The sequence below is a fragment of the Oncorhynchus tshawytscha genome, linkage group LG22 (genome assembly GCF_018296145.1).
Source record: "Oncorhynchus tshawytscha isolate Ot180627B linkage group LG22, Otsh_v2.0, whole genome shotgun sequence".
NCBI lineage: Eukaryota > Metazoa > Chordata > Actinopteri > Salmoniformes > Salmonidae > Oncorhynchus > Oncorhynchus tshawytscha.
In genome coordinates this window covers 5,222,373-5,228,571 of record NC_056450.1, presented here as the reverse complement: position 1 = coordinate 5,228,571, position 6,199 = coordinate 5,222,373, and the positions used below count along the sequence as shown (strand labels likewise).

At 44.9% G+C, this 6,199-nt stretch overlaps 1 pseudogene; it reads left to right on the top strand.

Moving 5' to 3' along the window:
• The first annotated feature begins 1,115 nt into the window (after window positions 1-1,115).
• Window positions 1,116-6,199, top strand: part of LOC112221495 — a 49,622-nt pseudogene continuing 44,538 nt past the window's right edge.

The window sequence follows — 6,199 nt, the reverse complement described above, 5'->3', positions numbered from 1 at the left end:
CAAGGACAGACGATTTTTACACGTTAGGCGCTTCAGCACCCAGCCATCCGGTTCTGTGAGCTTGTGTGGCCTACCACTTTGTGGCTGAGCTGTTGCTGCTCTTAGATGTTTCCACCTCACAGCATTTACAGTTGACCGGGGCAGCTCTAGCAGGGCAGAAATTTGACAAACTGACTTGTTGGAAAGGTTGCATCCTATGACAGTGCCATGTTGAAAGTCGCTGAGCTCTTCAGTAAGGCCATTCTACTGCCAATGTTTGTTTATGGAAATTGCATGGAGGTGTGCTCGATTTTATACACCTGTCAGCAACGGGTGTGGCTGAAATAGCCGAATCCACTAATTTGAAGGGGTGTCAATATACTTTTATGTATATATAGTGTATCTTGATTATTGCCTAGTCATATGGTCAGGTGCTGCAAAGAAGTACATAAAGAAAAACTATGCTGGCCCAGAGCAGAGTGGCACGTGTTGCTCTTCACTGTGATCAGAGGTCTATATCAATACTATGCATGCAAGTCTCTCTTGGCTAAAAGTATCGGAGAGATTGACTCAATCACTTCTTATTTATGTAAGTAACGATGTCTTAAATTCAGAATTGTTTTCATAGTCAATTTACACACAGCTCTGACACACACCTACCCCACCAGACATGGCACCAGATTTTCACAGTCCACCAAATCCACAAATTCAAAAAACTCTACAGTATTTTCTAGAGCCATGATTGCATGAAGCTCCTATTCATTTGAAAGTAGCCTAGTGGTTAGAGCATTGGGCCAGTAACTGAAAGTTTGCTGGATCAAATCCCAGAGCCGACAAGGTCAACACCTGTCGTTCTGCCCCTGAGCAAAGCAGTGAACAGCAAACCTGGTTTCAAAAAACTGAAAGCAACACCTCCCCTGTTTGACCTAGATGTATTGATTTGTAGGCTGTGACATTTTAAATGTATGTAGTTATGTCCTTGAGCTTTTCTTTTCTTATTAATATTCTGTATTATGCAATGTTTTGTGTGGACCCTAAGAAGAATATCTGCTAATGGGGATCCTAATCAAATAGCAACATTTGGAGAACATAGTCAAGGACTATGTGTGACGTAAACGTAAAACAGGTTCATGATTATGAGGTATGATATCGGACACTAGGAAGTACAGATAGTGATATTAAGGAATAATGTTATTTATAAAGGGTTTATTGCGTGGTTTATTGCGTGGCACCATCAAGTGGGACACACACACACACATATAAATTATGTTTGGCCTGCTATAGAATTTCTTAATCTCTATGTGGCTCTCGAGCCAAAATGTATTGCCCACCCCTGCCCTAAAAGCAAGTTGTACTTCACACTTCAACCAGCAGGTGGTAGTGTTAACCACTGAATCTGTGTCTGTCTTGCTGTGCAGGCTGGTGCCCACGTCATGCTACTACCCTCAGAGGATGCACTGCGTGGCCTCACCCTCCTCTCTGGCAGCACACACACCGTTGTGCCTCTTCTGCCCTTCCTACTGGAGGTAAGAGCCAAATCCACCCATCACCATCCCAAACCTACCTTATTTACCAGATATTCCCAAACTGTGGTACACAATCAAATCAAATCAAATTTTATTTGTCACATACACATGGTTAGCAGATGTTAATGCGAGTGTAGCGAAATGCTTGTGCTTCTAGTTCCGACAATGCAGTAATAACGAACAAGTAATCTAACTAACAATTCCAAAAAAACTACTGTCTTATACACAGTGTAAGGGGATAAAGATATGTACATAAGGATATATGAATGAGTGATGGTACAGAGCAGCATAGGCAAGATACAGTAGATGATATCGAGTACAGTATATACATATGAGATAAGTATGTAAACCAAGTGGCATAGTTAAAGTGGCTAGTGATACATGTATTACATAAGGATGCAGTCGATGATATAGAGTACAGTATCAACGTATGCATATGAGATGAATAATGTAGGGTAAGTAACATTATATAAGGTAGCATTGTTTAAAGTGGCTAGTGATATATTTACATCATTTCCCATCAATTCCCATGATTAAAGTGGCTGGAGTAGAGTCAGTGTCATTGACAGTGTGTTGGCAGTAGCCACTCAATGTTAGTGGTGGCTGTTTAACAGTCTGATGGCCTTGAGATAGAAGCTGTTTTTCAGTCTCTCGGTCCCAGCTTTGATGCACCTGTACTGACCTCGCCTTCTGGATGACAGCGGGGTGAACAGGCAGTGGCTCGGGTGGTTGATGTCCTTGATGATCTTTATGGCCTTCCTGTAGCATCGGGTGGTGTAGGTGTCCTGGAGGGCAGGTAGTTTGCCCCCGGTGATGCGTTGTGCAGACCTCACTACCCTCTGGAGAGCCTTACGGTTGAGGGCGGTGCAGTTGCCATACCAGGCGGTGATACAGCCCGCCAGGATGCTCTCGATTGTGCATCTGTAGAAGTTTGTGAGTGCTTTTGGTGACAAGCCGAATTTCTTCAGCCTCCTGAGGTTGAAGAGGCGCTGCTGCGCCTTCCTCACGATGCTGTCTGTGTGAGTGGACCAATTCAGTTTGTCTGTGATGTGTATGCCGAGGAACTTAAAACTTGCTACCCTCTCCACTACTGTTCCATCGATGTGGATGGGGGTGTTCCGTCTGCTGTTTCCTGAAGTCCACAATCATCTCCTTAGTTTTGTTGACGTTGAGTGTGAGGTTATTTTCCTGACACCACACTCCGAGGGCCCTCACCTCCTCCCTGTAGGCCGTCTCGTCGTTGTTGGTAATCAAGCCTACCACTGTTGTGTCGTCCGCAAACTTGATGATTGAGTTGGAGGCGTGCATGGCCACGCAGTCGTGGGTGAACAGGGAGTACAGGAGAGGGCTCAGAACGCACCCTTGTGGGGCCCCAGTGTTGAGGATCAGCGGGGAGGAGATGTTGTTGCCTACCCTCACCACCTGGGGGCGGCCCGTCAGGAAGTCCAGTACCCAGTTGCACAGGGCGGGGTCGAGACCCAGGGTCTCGAGCTTGATGACGAGCTTGGAGGGTACTATGGTGTTGAATGCCGAGCTGTAGTCGATGAACAGCATTCTCACATAGGTATTCCTCTTGTCCAGATGGGTTAGGGCAGTGTGCAGTGTGGTTGAGATTGCATCGTCTGTGGACCTATTTGGGCGGTAAGCAAATTGGAGTGGGTCAAGGGTGTCAGGTAGGGTGGAGGTGATATGGTCCTTGACTAGTCTCTCAAAGCACTTCATGATGACGGATGTGAGTGCTACGGGGCGGTAGTCGTTTAGCTCAGTTACCTTAGCTTTCTTGGGAACAGGAACAATGGTGGCCCTCTTGAAGCATGTGGGAACAGCAGACTTGTATAGGGATTGATTGAATATGTCCGTAAACACACCGGCCAGCTGGTCTGCGCATGCTCTGAGGGCGCGGCTGGGGATGCCGTCTGGGCCTGCAGCCTTGCGAGGGTTAACACGTTTAAATGTCTTACTCACTTCGGCTGCAGTGAAGGAGAGACCGCATGTTTCCGTTGCAGGCTGTGTCAGTGGCACTGTATTGTCCTCAAAGCGGGCAAAAAGTGATTTAGTCTGCCTGGGAGCAAGACATCCTGGTCCGTGACTGGGCTGGGTTTCTTCCTGTAGTCCGTGATTGACTGTAGACCCTGCCACATGCCTCTTGTGTCTGAGCCGTTGAATTGAGATTCTACTTTGTCTCTGTACTGGCGCTTAGCTTGTTTGATAGCCTTGCGGAGGGAATAGCTGCACTGTTTGTATTCAGTCATGTTACCAGACACCTTGCCCTGATTAAAAGCAGTGGTTCGTGCCTTCAGTTTCACACGAATGCTGCCATCAATCCACGGTTTCTGGTTAGGGAATGTTTTAATCGTTGCTATGGGAACGACATCTTCAACGCACGTTCTAATGAACTCGCACACCGTATCAGCGTATTCGTCAATGTTGTTGTCTGACGCAATACGAAACATCTCCCAGTCCACGTGATGGAAGCAGTCTTGGAGTGTGGAGTCAGCTTGGTCGGACCAGCGTTGGACAGACCTCAGCGTGGGAGCTTCTTGTTTTAGTTTCTGTCTGTAGGCAGGGATCAACAAAATGGAGTCGTGGTCAGCTTTTCCGAAAGGGGGCGGGGCAGGGCCTTATATGCGTTGCGGAAGTTAGAGTAACAATGATCCAGGGTCTTTCCACCCCTGGTTGCGCAATCGATATGCTGATAAAATTTAGGGAGTCTTGTTTTCAGATTAGCCTTGTTAAAATCCCCAGCTACAATGAATGCAGCCTCCGGATAAATCGTTTCCAGTTTGCAGAGAGTTAAATAAAGTTCGTTCAGAGCCATCGATGTGTCTGCTTGGGGGGGGATATATATGGCTGTGATTATAATCGAAGAGAATTCTCTTGGTAGATAATGCGGTCTACATTTGATTGTGAGGAATTCTAAATCAATGCCATCTGGGGTAAGCCAAATAAAAATGTGATTCACATTTAACTTTTTAAAAAAAGAACATATAATTTTTTCAAATTTTCAAACAGTCCATTTATATTTTCCAACGGACTATACATTTGGGGAAGTTATTTTTTCTCGCCTGAGTAGCTTCGTTTCACTTCCAAAATAAAATTAAACCATCTAGTGTTTTTCTTTTCTTTTTTTTAACCTTTAACTAGGCAAGTCAGTCAAGAACAAATTCTTATTTACAATGACGGCCTATCAAAAGGCAAAAGACTTCCTGCTGGGATTAAAAATAAATACAATATAAATGTAGGACAAAACACACATCACGACAAGAGAGACAACACAACACTACATAAAGTGAGACCTAAGACTACAACATAGCAAGGCAGCAACACATGACAACACAGCATGGTAGCAACACAACATGACAACAGCATGGTAACAACACAACATGGTAGCAGCACAAAACATGGTACAAACATTATTGTGCACAAACAACAGCACAAAGGGAAAGAAGGTAGAGACGACAATACATCAAGGCAAAGCAGCCACAACAGTCAGTAAGAATGTCCATGATTGAGTCTTCGAATGAAGAGCTTGAGATAAAACCGTCCAGTTTGAGTGTTTATTACCGCTCGTTCCAGTCGCTAGCTGCAGTGAACAGAAAAGAGGAGCAACCCAGGGATGTGTGTGCTTTGGGGACTTTTAACAGAATGTGACTGGCAGAACAGGTGTTATATGTGGAGGATGAGGGCTGCAGCAGATATCTCAGATAGGGGGGAGTGAGGCCTAAGAGGATTTTATAAATAAGCATCAACCAGTGTTCAGTGAAATAACACAATGTCAAATACAGGTAGCCTAGTCAAATAATTAACATCCAATCACATTAACCGCTACTCTCTCGGGGGAATTCCACTAACGGTCTGTATGTAGCCAAACGTAGCTGCTGCTCATGTTGGTATCTGTACTGATGGCGCAAAAGCCATGACAGGGAGCCATAGTGTAGTGGTAATGCTTGCTCCCAATGCCACTTGGGTACACTGCAGCATCCACCGACAGGCTCTTGCTGCCAAGCGAATGCCTGACAGCTTGAAAGACGTTTTGGATACTACAGTGAAAATGGTTAACTTTGTTAAAGCAAGGCCCCTGAACTCTGGTGTATTTTCTGCGCTATGCAATGATATGGGCAGCGACCATGTAACACTTTTATAAAACATACAGAAGTGCGCTGGTTATCAAGGGGCAAAGTATTGACACGATTTTTTGAATTGAGAGACGAGCTTAAAGTTTTCTTTACTGACCATAATTTTCACTTGTCTGACCACTAGCATGTTTCTCACACGACTGGCCTATCTGGGTGATGTTTTTTCTCGCCTGAATGATCTGAATCTACGATTACAGGGACACTCCGCAACTACATTCAATGCGCTGGACAAAATTGAGGCTATTATTAAGAAGTTGGAGCTCTCCTCTGTCTGCATTAACAACACACAGGTCTATCCATCATTGTATGACTTTTGTGTGCAAATGAACTCTAGCTCACGGACAACGTCAAATGTGATATAGCGAAGCACCTGAGTGAGTTGGGTGCGCAATTACGACGACACAAACAACTGGATTCGTTATCCCTTTCATACCCTGCCTCCAGTCCACTTACTGATATCTGAACAAGAAAGTCTCATCGAAATTGCAACAAGAGGTTCTGTGAAAATTTTATTTAATCAGAAGCCACTGCCAGATTCTGGATTGGGCTGTGCTCAGA